We start from the raw sequence: 14,508 nt of genomic DNA, 5'->3' as shown, positions 1-14,508 counted from the left end.
ACAACGATCTCTCCTCTCTGCAGACCTGTATGAGGGCTCTGGGGCTGATGGTGTTGGCCTTCGAGGTGGTCCCGTTTGCCCAATTTCATACGAGACCTCTGCAAGCAGAGATTCTTGCCAAGTGGAACAAGGATCCGCAGTCTTTAGACAGGATGATTTGTCTGAGCCATCTCACGCGGTCAGAGCTCTCGTGGTGGCTTCTGTCGTCGCTCTGAGCCAGGGCAGGGTTGCACCTCAAGATTTTATATTTTCTTCCTATATATATTTTTACCGTTTACTTCCTCAAGTATGATTTTGTCTGTGATTGATTATTTATCTAGCACATGCACTTTATATTTTCCTTTTTTATATTCACCATGTGAGCATTTATTGAATTATTTTGTACTTCTCTGCCAATAGCCGTCTAGCGCAGCACCTCATTTCACACTCTTCTTGTTTAGTTTGGTACACTAACTGGCGCTGCTTGCTCTAATTAGGCAAGTTTCTCTACTTCCTACTGTGATAACTCGGGAGTCTCACACACCTATATCATTATTTGAGAGAAATAGGCTTTTTGTGTACATAGAAAGTCTAAAATCTTTGAGTTGAGCTCATGAAAAAATAGGGCAAAAACAAAAGTGTTTTGTTTATAATTTTGTTCAGTGTAGATGCAGCTAATTTTTAATGGGGCAAAAAAAAAAAAAAACTCAATTAGCAGTTAAATACAAAAAGTTTAAATTCAGTTTAACTGAAGCGGGAGTTACCTTAACATTATTGAATTCCAAACGAGTGTAATCAGCCCTGCCTTATGATTATAAAAAAATGGCCTGGCCAATCCTGTCAGCACTACATCCCAAAACTTAGAAACATGACCACATGATATAAAATCAAATCCAACAAATTATGATATTATACACCAGGGAGTATGGGGATGAGGGGATGTGATTATCCATTATGATGTATAATATTATTTGTTGGATTTGATTTTATATCATGTGGTCTGTGACCCGAACTTTTTAAAAGTAATCTGCATGGCTCAATAAATCAAACATTTTTATGCTATGATTGTCTATTTTCATAGGCGTGCGCAGCCTATGGCATTAGGGTGTGCACCTCAAACCAAAGCTCAAACACATGTGCGTGTGTATATATGTGTGCGTGTGTATATATGGGTGTGTGTGTATGTATGTATATATATATATATATATATATATATATATGAATATATACACACACTTTTATAAATAAATGTAAACAAACATTTTAAGCGGTATTAAAGTGTGCCCCCATCAATGCACAGTGACTAGTGTGCCCCCATCAATGCACAGTGACCAGTGTGCCCCCTTCAAGGCAGAGTAACCAGCGTGCCCCCTTCAATGCGGAGTGACCAGCGTGCCCCCTTCAATGCGGAGTGACCAGCGTGCCCCCTTCAAGGCAGAGTGACCAGCGTGCCCCCTTCAAGGCGGAGTGACCAGCGTGCCCCCTTCAAGGCGGAGTGACCAGCGTGCCCCCTTCAAGGCAGAGTGACCAGCGTGCCCCCTTCAAGGCAGAGTGACCAGCGTGCCCCCTTCAATGCGGAGTGACCAGCGTGCCCCCTTCAAGGCAGAGTGACCAGCGTGCCCCCTTCAAGGCAGAGTGACCAGCGTGCCCCCTTCAAGGCAGAGTGACCAGCGTGCCCCCTTCAAGGCGGAGTGACCAGCGTGCCCCCTTCAATGCGGAGTGACCAGCGTGCCCCCTTCTAGGCAGAGTGACCAGCGTGCCCCCTTCAAGGCAGAGTGACCAGCGTGCCCCCTTCAAGGCAGAGTGACCAGCGTGCCCCCTGCAAGGCGGAGTGACCAGCGTGCCCCCTGCAAGGCGGAGTGACCAGCGTGCCCCCTTCAAGGCAGAGTGACCAGCGTGCCCCCTGCAAGGCGGAGTGACCAGCGTGCCCCCTGCAAGGCGGAGTGACCAGCGTGCCCCCTTCAAGGCGGAGTGACTAGCATGCCCCCTTCAAGGCGGAGTGACCAGCGTGCCCCCTTCAAGGCGGAGTGACCAGCGTGCCCCCTTCAAGGCAGAGTGACCAGCGTGCCCCCTTCAAGGCAGAGTGACCAGCGTGCCCCCTTCAAGGCTGAGTGACCAGCGTGCCCCCTTCAAGGCAGAGTGACCAGCGTGCCCCCTTCAAGGCGGAGTGACCAGCGTGCCCCCTTCAAGGCGGAGTGACCAGCGTGCCCCCTTCAAGGCGGAGTGACCAGCGTGCCCCCTTCAAGGCGGAGTGACCAGCGTGCCCCCTTCAAGGCGGAGTGACCAGCGCCCCCCTTTAATGCGGAGTGACCAGCGTGCCCCCTTCAATGCGGAGTGACCAGCGTGCCCCCTTCAATGCGGAGTGACCAGCGTGCCCCCTTCAATGCGGAGTGACCAGCGTGTCCCCATCAATGCAGAGTGACTAGTGTGCCCCCTTTAATGCAGAGTGACTAGTGTGCCCCCTTTAATGCAGAGTGACTAGTGTGCCCCTTTTAATGCAGAGTGACCAAGGTGCCCCCTTTAATGCAGAGTGACCAGCTGCCCCCATCAATGCTGAGTGACCAGTGCCAGTGATCTGTAAAAAAAAAAATAATAACAATAATTCCACACAACTCACTTCAGGCTCTCTCTCTGGCCTCTCTCCCCCTCCTTATTGCAGAATGCTGATGGGTGATGGATGATTGCTTGCTGAGTCTGACTCGCCGTGCGGCCGGCTTGCTCGTTCTCTGCTCTGCCTCCTCCTGAGTCCTGCCTGGTTCTCTCCCGCGCTGACTGCGCTGGGCGGCCGCTGCACAGGCAGTCCCTCCCCCAGCCCCAGACCCGACAGTCCCTCTCCGGCACGCCTGTCTCCCCCTCCACAGTGGGCGGCGCTGGCTCAGATTCAGTCTGGAGCTGAGCAGCGCCAAATGAGTCAGCCCAGGGGCAGAAGAGAGCCGCAGCCAGCAGAGCAGACTCAGCGGCGGGCGGCGGACATGGCGGGCACGAGGGTGATTAGGGTGTGCCTGGGCACACCCGGCACACCCCGTGCGCACGCCTATGTCTATTTTGAGTTTTACTGAAGGGTGAGGGCAACACCGTAAAAGTTATGTTTTTCATATTCCTGCCTAATGATTCCCTTGAACACACATTTGGTCCCCATCTATTTCCAGCTTGGGATACTTCCGCAGTTCCTCTCCTATGACTTTTCTAGTGTCCACCCCAGAACTTTCATGTTAATCATCTCCTCTCCTATTGGCTACAAGTGAGAGGACTTTCTACGTCTTTTGGTGGGTCCCAGGATTTTTCAAGATGAGTTATTTGTGATATGCACTGATCAAGTCCCTTCTACGTAAGTACAATTTTTTATTTTTACTAAAGTGTTTTTTTTACCTTGTAGTTAGGATTACATTTTCACTTGGGTATATACAGTATCCCACAAAAAAGAGTACACCCCTCACATTTTTGTAAATATTTTATTATATCTTTTCATGTGACAACACTGAAGAAATTACACTTTGCTACATTGTAAAATAGTGTACAGCTTGTATAACAGTGTAAATTTGCTGTCCCCTCGAAATAACTCCACACACAGCCATTAATGTCTAAACCGCTGGCAACAAAAGTGAGTACACCCCTAAGTAAAAATGTTCATATTGGGCCCAATTAGCCATTTTCCCTCCCAGGTGTCATGTGACTCGTTAGTGCTCCAAGGTCTCAGAAGTGAATGGGGAGAAGGTGTGTTAAATTCTCTCATACTGGTCACTGGAAGTTCAACATGGCACTGCATGACAAAGAACTCTCTGAGGATCGGTAAAAAAAGAATTTATGCTCTACCTAAAGATGGCCTAGGCCAGTGATGGTGATTCTTGGCACCCCAGATGTTTTGGAACTACGTTTCCAATGATGCTCAACTACACTGCAGAGTGCACGAGCATCATGGGAAATGTAATTCCAAAACATATGGGGTGCCAAAGTTTGCCACCACTGGCCTAGGCTATAAGGAGATTGCCAAAACTCTGAAACCGAGCTTCAGCACGGTGGCCAAGACCATACAGCGGTTTACCAGGGCAGGTTCCACTCAGAACAGGCCCCTCATGGTCGACCAAAGAAGTTGAGTGCACGTGTGCAGCGTCATATTCAGAGGTTGTCTTTGGGAAATAGACGTATGAGTGCTGCCAGCTAGGGATGATCGAACTTTTCAAAAGTTCGGTTCGGCCAGAACATCGAAACGATGGTCGACCCGAACCGTTCGATCATCCCTACTGCCAGCATTGCTGCTCATGTTGAAGGGGTGGAGGGTCAGCCTTTCAGTGCTCAGACCATACGTCGCACACTGCATCATATTGGTCTCTATGGCTGTCGTCCCAGAAGCAAGCCTCTTCTTAAGACGATGCACAAGAAAGCCCGCAAACAGTTTGCTGAAGACAAGCAGACTAAGGACATGGGTTACTGGAACCATATCCTGTGGTCTAATGAGACCATGACAAACTTGTTTCCCACATGGAAGAAAAATATATTTAAAATATATTTAAAAAAACATTCTTAATTTATTTTTCCAAAATATATTGGAAATATATTTGAAATGCTACAATTTTGGCCATATTCAATATATTTCTAAATTTTTTTCCCTAAATATATTGGAAATATATTTTTCTTCAATATGGGTTGGTTCAGATGGTGTCAGATGAGGAGTACAAAGACAAGTGTGTCTTGCCTACAGTCAAGCATGGTGGTGGGAGTGTCATGGTCTGGGGCTGCATGAGTGCTGCCGGCACTGGAGAGCTACAGTTCTTTGAAGGAACCATGAATGCTAACATGTACAGTGACATACTGAAGCAGAGCATGATCCCCTCCATTCGGAGACTGGGCTGCAGGGCAGTATTCTAATATGATAACGACCCCAAACACACCTCCAAGACGACCAATGCCTTGCTAGAGGGTAAAGGTGATGAAATGGCCAAGCATGTCCCCAGGCCTAAACCTTATTGAGCATCTGTGGGGCATCCTCAAACGGAAGGTGGAAGAGCACAAGGTCTCTAACATCCACCAGCTCCATGATGTTGTCATGGAGGAGTGGAAGAGGACTCCAGTGGCAACCTGTGAAGCTTTGGTGAACTCCATGCCCAAGAGGGTTAAGCCAGTGCTGAAAAATAATGGTGGCCACACAAAATATTGACACTTTTGGCCGAATTTGGACATTTTAACTTAGGGGTGTACTCACTTTTGTTGCCAGCAGTTTAGACATTATTGGCTGTGTGTTGAGTTATTTTGATGGAACAGCAAAATTACACTGTTATACAAGCTGTACACTCACTACTTTACATTGTAGCAAAGTGTAATTTCTTCAGTGTAGTCACATGAAAAGATATAATAAAATATTTACAAAAATGTAAGGGGTGTACTCACTTTTGTGATATACTGTGTGTGTGTGTATGTATATATATATATATATATATATATATATATATATATATATACCATTGATACCAAGGGCCTAATTCACTAAGAATAAGGGGGAGAAATAGCCTTTCTACATTTAATTTCTTCCAATTAAAACAATTGAGATCTCAACTAGGTGAACATGTGAACATAAAAGCGAGTTAAAATACACAAATATGCATTCGTAAATTCCAATTCGGCATAGTCGCGGTTCCATAACTACCAATTGCCAACAAGTTTCCTATATTGAACTCTACTGCAGTCTGATCATGAGTATGATCATGTGTGTACATGTATGCCAATAAATATGGGATGTGCTCTACCTTGTGTGTGGCTATTTATTTATATTACAATTATTGTGCATAGTTTGTTTTCTTCTTTTGCTAATGTATGCTGTTCTGAATGATTAATACAGAGTAATGTCTGCTATTATGTGAGGTTACATGTATTTATCATTTACAGTTACATATCTGTTATACAGTACGTTCATTTTTTTTTCATAATACATTTATTTTTTAGGAGACTATATCCTAATTATCTATGTTCATTCTTTATTCATACTAAACTATTATGCAAGTCTAATTGAACTCTGCACATTGGCTTAGTGGTCTACACTCATGAACAAACCGCACTTAGGTCATGAATTCAAATCTCAACCATGCTAACATCCTGCCTCTTCACTAGTGTTTGATTACTTCATTTCCAATATTTTTCTAAATAACATATCACTGCATGAGTACAGGGATACCACATTTGTGAGACTTTTTGGGAGCCTGGCTGTCTACGGGATCCCGAAAACCAATCCCCACCATCAGAATTTCAAAGGGCGTACATTTTTCCATTGCATTTTCTCACTACCTATAACGGTTTAGGAGGCCCTGAAATGTCAAGAGTGAGACTTTTTTGCAGTCTAGCCAAGTACAGGACCCCGAAAACCAATCCCCACTTTCAGGCTTTCCAAGGGCGTAAATTGTTGATTTCACTCCTGACTACCTATCACAGTTTCGGAGGCCATGAAATGCCAAGACAGTACAAATCCCCCCCCCCCCCATGACCCCTTTTCGGAAAGTAGATACCCTAAGCTTTTTGCAGAGAGGCATGTTGAGTGTTTTACAGATCTCACTTTTTGTCACAAAGTTTTGGAAATTGAAAAAAGAGGAAAAGAAATGCCTCTCAGCAAATAGTTTGGAGTGTGTACTTTGCAAAATGGGGTAATTTGGGGGGGTTTATGCCATCTTGGCATTTCATGTCCTTCAAAAGTGTGATAGGTAGTAAGGAGTGAGATGAACAATTTACGCCCTTAGAAAGTCGGAGTCCTGTACGCAGCTAGACTGCCAAAAAGTCTCACACATGGGGTATCCCTGTACTCAGGAGATGCAGCAGAATGTATTTTGGGGTGTCATTTCACATATGCCCATGGCATGTGTAAGTATTATATCATTTACTGACAACTTTGTGTAAAAAAACAAAACAAAAAAAATAATAATAGTTTTCCCAAAACTTGTGGCAAAATATAAACTATTCCATGGACTCACCATGTCTCTCAGCTAATAGCTTGGAGTGTCTACTTTGCAAAATAGAGTCATTTGGGGGGTTTTGTGTTATCTTGAAATTTCAGGGCCTCTGAAACTGTGACAGGTAGTGCAGAGGTAAAATAAGCAATTTACGCCATTAGAAAACCTGAAGATGGGGATTGGTTTTCGGGGGCCCGTACCCAGCTAGGCTCCCAAAAAGTCTCACTCATGTGGTATCCCTGTACTCAGGAGAAGCAGCAGAATGTATTTTGGGATGTCATTTCACATATACCCATGGCATGCGTTAGCAATATATCATTTAGTGACAACTTTCTGTAAAAAAAAACAAAAAAAACAAAAAACAAATTGTCACCTTCCCGAAAATTAGGGTAAAATATAAAATACTCCATGGACTCAATATGCCTCTCAGCAAATAGCTTTGGGTGTCTACTTTTCAAAAAAGGGTCATTTGGGGGGTGTTTGAACTGTCCCTGCATTTTATGCTCAATCTTAGCCACACATCACCCACTCTTTTAACCACTTTTCTGTGACTTTTTGTTTACATGAAAAAATATATTTTTTTTACTAGAAAATTACTCTGAACCCCCAAACATTATATATTTCTTAAAAGCAGAGGCCCTATAGAACAAAATGGTGGATGTTGCTAATTTTTTTGACACACGGTATTCGCGCACAGATTTTCCAAACGCAATTTCTGCAAAAAAAAATACATTTTTTTAAAATTAATGCACAAATACACTATATAATTACAAATTGTTTGGTAAAATTTAAAAGATGATCTTATGCTGAGTACATAGATACCAAATATGACATGCTTTAAAAATTGTGCACGCCCGTGCAGCGGCAACAAACTACGTACATTTTTAAAAGCCTTTAAAAGTCTTTACAGGTTACCACTTTAGACTTACAGAGGAGGTCTACTGCAAGAATTACATGCATGCTACAATTGCATTTTACATATGACACTAGACCCAAGCTTGCGTGCACCTTTGCGAGCAAGCACGGGGGGACAGGAGGGGCTTGATTTTTTTTTTATTTATTTTGCCTTTTTATATTATTTTGACACCTTTCCTTTCCTTTCATTTTTTTTTTTTTTTTATTGTTATCACAGTGAATTTAAATATCCCCTATGATAGCAATCTGTAGTGACAGGTACTCTTTTTTTAAAAAAATTGGGGTCTTTTAGACTCTAGATCTCTCCTCTGACCTTAACGCATCTGACCACACCAAATTGGTGTGATAAAATACTTTCCCAATTTCCCAATGGCGCTGTTTATTTCTGGCGAAACAGAAGTCATTAAATGCTTGTAGCTTCCAGTATCTTAGGCCATAGAGATGATTAGAGCCATTCTCATCTCCAATCAGCACTATGGTTAGATAATTGAACCACCGGCTGCACTCTCGGGTTAACCGGTGGGACAGGAGAGCCCGAGAAAAACCACGGAAGGCGGCGGTAAAAGCAGTCTAGCGGCCAATTATCCACTAGGATTGCTTTTACATGTAAGCTAACCGCTGGCTGCAAAAAACGATACCAAGATGATGCCTAAATCTGCAGGCATCATCCTGGTATAACCACTCAAAGTCCAGCAACGTACCAGTACATTGCTGGTCCTTGTTTGGCATATAGTGTAGGTTTTTTTTTTTTTCATGCAGCCTGTGGGCAGAAACAGAAATCACCACAGGAATATTGTGTAGTATTACACACCATTAACTGCCCAACAACCAAACCCACTGATTCAATGGTGGGTATACATGACAATATTCCACATATACCTAAAGGTATTTTAACTGCAGTGGTGAAATCAGCCTACCACAGCTGCTGCCATCAGAGGTATCCATATATGCTGAGCGCAAACGCTGTTTGTGTCAGAATATATAAAATCAGTGTAGCAGCTGATGGGTACCTGCAAGAGAAACAGGTTAACAAAAGAATGAAAAACAAACAAAGTACAGTAAAAGTACAGTAGAAAAAGTAGAAGAACATAAAAATAACGACACGACAACTGTTTTTGGTTTTTTATTTCATATATATTTTTTTTTAACTTTTTTTTGTGGACTGCAATTTTACAGTTTGGGTCTCTCAAAATGTCGATAGCCATCGAACATCTTTCGAGACCCTGTGTTTGTGTGCCTTACACTGTGTCGTGCTGTACCCTACACTAAAAATCCACTAGTTTATGGTAGCGACGGAAACAGTCCCCGATGCAGAGACCCCGTTGGTCAGGACAGGTGGGACAATAATAATGGGTGTCACGCCTAAATCCGTGCCTGCTACAGACACAACATCTTCTTTGGGGGTGTGTTTGGGTAGGGGTACGCGGGAGGACATTCAGAAAATGCCTCTCATGCAGCCGGCTCACTGCATCTGGAAGGGGAAGTTGGACAGGAATACCTCCTGGGCAGGGCCGTCTTTAAGGTAGGGCAAAAGGGGGCACCTGCCCAGGGCCCTGTCAAGGTTGAGGGGCCCAACATCCTAACAATCTATCCCTGTTACATAGTGCAGCTGCAGGGAAAGGGAATTAGTAAGCGGCAGTGTCTTTGGCTGACAGTGGGAGCTGGCCCAGTGGAGAGACATACTGACAAGCAGTGGAATTGGCCAGAGGAGTGAGAGAGGATCGCTATGAGGAGGCAATGACATAGGTGGCATGGATGATCAGAAAGTCGGTGGGTGGCAGGAGTTACATCTGAATGAGAACTTATGCTTGGCTTTTCATCACCTTTCTCTGCCCCTCTGCTTGCTTTTAACGCTACCAGCCCCCAATGTACATAACACCGATCAGTCGGCCGGCACGGATGAGCAGACAGTTGGTATGTTTTGTGATTACCAATCCAAATTCTGCTGCAAGGGAAAACTTCTACTCTGGCAAGGGGACTGTTGTGTGTTTGTAGCATATTCTCTCTAGCAACCAGTTAGTTAGCAGTAATGATGTGCAGTAACCTGTAGCAACCAATCAGCAGTAATGATGTATAGTAACCTCTAGCCACCAATCAGCACAGTACTTATATGTATTTACCCAGACAGTGAGTGGTAATAATATGCAGTAATCTCTAGCAGCCAACCAGTTTACAGTAATGATGTGCAGTAACCGCTAGCAACCAGTGAGCAGTAGTGATGTACAGTAACCTCTAGCAACCAATCAGTGAGTGGTAATAATATTATGCAGTAATCTCTAGCAGCCAATCATTTTGCAGTAATGATGTGCAGTGACCACTAGCAACCAATCAGTGAGCAATCACTGCCTTATCTGCTGCAGTAAACTGATTTTGAATTTAGCTGCTACTTATTGTATCTCTCAGAGCAGGTGGAGAGCAAAATTGCATGGTGGCATGGTGGGAGCTAGGGGGGGGGCAATAAATTGCTTGCCCAGGGTCCAATCAATGTTAAAGACGGGCCTGCTCCTGGGTATGTGTAGGCTTCGATGATCGCTTCCTGGAATTCTTGGAAGGATCCAGTTCGTCCTGACTGTATAGGACAAAGGCGTTCAGCATAGCCAATTGGAATAAATAAACAGACACTTTTTTGTACCAGCGTCTGGCTTTACGGGCAACTAAATACGGCGCCAAAAGCTGGTCGTTAAGATCCACTCCTCCCATATTAAGGTTATATTCGTGGATACAGAGGGGTTTCTCCATAACGCCAGTTGCCGTAGAAATTTGGACTGTCGTGTCTGGGTGAATGGAGGACAGAACGAAAACATCCCGTATATCCCTCCACTTCACTGCAAGCAATTTGTCCGTTTTCAAGCAGGCTCTCTCTCCCCGACTAAGATGGAAATTTACAAGCCGTTGAGGGAAGCCCCGGCGATTAGGTCGCACGGTGCCACATGCACCAATTTGTAAATCGAGAAGGTGACTAAATAGTGGCACGCTTATGTAAAAGTTGTCCACGTACAAATTGTACCCCTTTCCGGATAAGGGTGACACCAAGTCCCAAACTATCTTGCCGCTGCTTCCTATGTAGTCTGGGCAGTTGGCGGGCTCCACAGAGCTATCTTTTCCCTCATAGACCCGGAAACTAACTGTATAGCCTGTGGCACTGTCACAGAGCTTGTACAGCTTGACCCCGTACTTGGCACGCTTGCTGGGGAGGTACTGTTTCATAGCAAGGCGGCCAGTAAATTTAATCAGGGGCTCGTCAACGCAGACAACTTGTTCGGGCGTAAACAAGGCTGCAAACCGCTGATTGAAGTGGTCTATGAGGGGCTGAATTTTGTGGAGCCGATCATATTCAGGGTCTCCCCGAGGACGACAGATTTCATTGTTGCTGAAATGCATAAATCGCAGAATTTGCCCATATCTCGCCCTGGACATGGAGGCAGAGTACACGCGCATATGGTGAAGTGGGCTAGTGGACCAATATAGCCGCAATTCACTCTTTTTGGTTATGCCCATGTTGAGGGAAAGGCCCAGAAAGATTTTAAAATCGGGAACCGTTATAGGTTTCCAGGCGAATTGTCTGGCAAGGGGTGAATTTGGGTTGGCGGCAATGAATTGTTGTGTGTATAAATTTGATTGATCCACAATAGATCCAAAAAGATCTTCCGTGAAGAACAGCTCAAAAAAATTCAGGGGCGTAAAACCAGCTGTCTCTACGTGGATTCCAGGTTGGGCAGTGAATGGGGGAAGTACTGGCGCTGTAGTATCAGTGGGTTGCCAATTGGGATATGCCAGCGCATCAGGGAGGGCACTATAGGTTCTACGGGCCTGTTTTCGAATACGCGGTGGCTGCGGGCCAAACTCGTGCTAGCCACCGCACCAGCTTCAACTGCACTTATGGGACTCGCCACGTCACCAAGTGTTACTGCAGTGCTGGTTGTACTAGGTCCAGGGTGTACTAGGCCGCTGGCGCTTGCCAGGCCACCAGAAGGATGAGCAGCACTAGTACCAACACTCTGCTCCATACGAGCACCCTGCGATTCCTGCATCTCAACAACTCCAGAATGGGGTCGGGTACACCTGGGTCTAACAGGGACCCATCTGTCATATGAGCTATCTGTCAGGGAGCCGCTGCTGTCATCAGGTTCGTATACTGACCCTGATTCTGCGAGTGAGGCTTCCCCATCGCTCTCATCTGACATGGTCAGTATACTGTAAGCCTCTGCACTACTGTACCAACGTTTGGACATTTTAGTAACTACATTTACTGGTACAGTAGTGTGCCTCACAGGTAATAAAAGCACCTGGTTGTCAAGGACTATTTCAAGCGCTACCAAAAAAAACTGCTAATGCTGACAGGGATCAGGCCTGACTCTGCTAACACAGTGATTTTGTATGTTGTGTTTTTGGTAAGTGGCAGTAATCTATTAATTACTACATTTAAACGCAGGTGCTGGCAGGAATCAGTGCTGATCGTGCAAACACCACGTTTTGGGAACCCTAAACTATGGGGACGCTAGTATAGTTCTGATCAGATCAGATATTGATCTGTTCAAACACTATACTAGTAATGGAAGTGTGTGTGTGTGTGTGTGTGTGTGGTAATGGTAATCAAGGGGTTATTTATAACTATGCGCCGGGGATCTGCGCTATTTTAGACTGACGCCAACACTAGCTAATGTCACCTGTGTCACTAATAATAGTGATCAGAAAAAAAACTGTACACTATAAAAGTGACACTGTGACAGGGAAATGCAGGGGTTAACTGGGGGTGATCAGGGGGTTAAATCTTTATTGGGGGGGGGGGGGTGGCGGGGACCCTAAACCTCCTTGGGACAGAAACGAACTCGCTAGCGCTAACTCAAGTCACAATCACACTAAAAGAAAATACAGTAAAACACTATATTACATGTGTATTGGTGTGCAATGTGACAGGGGGGAAGGGGTTAACTAGATGTGATCGGGGGGGGGTCAGGGGGTTAAATCTTTATTGGGAGGGGGTGGTGGGTATCCTAAGTATAAAAGGAACGGCGGCAAGCGCTAAACCTGGTCACAAGTCACACTTATACGGGTATATAGAAAATGCTATATACTGTATACAGTGTGTGTTGTGACAGGGGGTGTAGGGGTGATCGGGGGGATCAGGGGGTTAATTCTTTATTGGGGGTGGGTGGCGGGGACCCTAAACCTCCTTGGGACAAAACTAACTCGCTAACGCTAACTCAAATCACAATCACACTAATAGAAAATACAGTAAAACACTATATTACGTGTTTATTAGTGTGCAATGTGACAGGGGGGAAGGGGTTAAGTGGGGGTGATCAGGGGGGATGAGGGGGTTAAATCTTTATTGGGGGGGTGGCGGGTATCCTAAGGATAAAAGGAATGGCGGGAAGCGCTAAACCTGGTCACAAGTCACACTTATACGGGTATATAGAAAATACTATATACTGTATACAGTGTGTGTTGTGATCAGTGGCGGATCCAGGGGGGGGGCATCGAGTCAATTGCCCCCCCCGAGAAAATAGTACCAGGTTTAAGTTTACAGAGGCATTATCTAAATGCATCTACAGGTACTTTATTTCTGCTTCCACGGCTCCCAGGAGACCTAAAATATAATCCCTAAGCCCCATCAGTTCAGAGGGGCCCAGGATACTGTTTAGAGAGAGTTTTTTTTTTTTTATTTCCCTGCTCAGGTGGATTAATACCACCAGGAGCCGCATTTTGCGACATTAAAATGAAAGTTCCGGCCAGGCGGAGTGATATCAGTCAGCAGCCTCATCACTGCCTGACTCCTGCAGCCAATGGGTGCAGAGAGGAGAGGGCGGGCTCAGGCTGAGGGGGAAGCCTGTGACACAGCAGCGTGCGTCTGTGTGTGTGAACACACTGAGAGGGACAGATCTTCACAGCAGACAGGGGCAGTAAGGAAAACGTCTAGACTGCAATTAATTCATTTGTCTCCAAAAAGGTACAGTGACACACCCATCCCCCTTCACCTATGCCATGTCCTTGCTGCTGCCCAGCCACCATGAGGAATTATACAGCAGCTAAATGCTATCATCATCATTATCATCATGATAATCACACAGTACAGATGCATTGAGCCACAGCACCTGTATTGTGTGATTGTCATGATGATAATGATGATATAGACTGACAGTGAAAATAATCTTTCTGCCTCCTTTACACAAAGTGTGCTGCAGACATGAGTCTAACATGCAGGTCTGTCATTTAATGGCTTTAGGATGCATAAAGTGTTGCATTTATCCCTGTGCCAGCATCCCATTTTATTTCTACTGAGACACACAGCCACTGTGTGCCAATATGTCATGCTTCCAGGTGTGCATGCAGGGTGCTTTCATGGACCTGCACCAGCATGTCATATCAGGACACTGCAGCCATGTGTCAGAATGCAAATAAATGGCATGCCGGCATGGGGATGCATGGAACACTTTAAAACATTGTCACTGTTTTAACCACCTGCCGACCAGCCGCCACAGTTATATGGCGGCAGGTTCTCGCAAATCATCGTACCTGTACGGTGGTGTGCAGGAGTGATCCTGGGGGCGCGCGCGCCCACTTGCCAGCGGGGAAGCTGAGGCACAGGGCCAGCAGCCGCGATTGGCGCCGGGCACCTGCAATCGCTCCCTGTGAAGAGAGAACGACGGTCTGCAGTTGGAAACGCAGCAGACCGTTGTTG

The 14,508-nt window shown here is 45.3% G+C and overlaps 1 protein-coding gene across 1 annotated transcript in view; it reads left to right on the top strand.

Annotated features, from left to right (window-relative positions):
• LOC309548053 (syncytin-B-like) overlaps positions 1 to 14,508 on the top strand; it is a gene marked incomplete at its 3' end in the record, with an annotated part of 415,210 nt that overhangs the window by 176,687 nt on the left and 224,015 nt on the right.

The sequence above is a fragment of the Pelophylax lessonae genome (assembly GCF_965119305.1).
Source record: "Pelophylax lessonae genome assembly, chromosome: 2".
Classification (NCBI taxonomy): Eukaryota; Metazoa; Chordata; class Amphibia; order Anura; family Ranidae; genus Pelophylax; species Pelophylax lessonae.
Note: the sequence above shows the minus strand (reverse complement) of the source record. Positions and strands in the feature narration are given on the sequence as shown.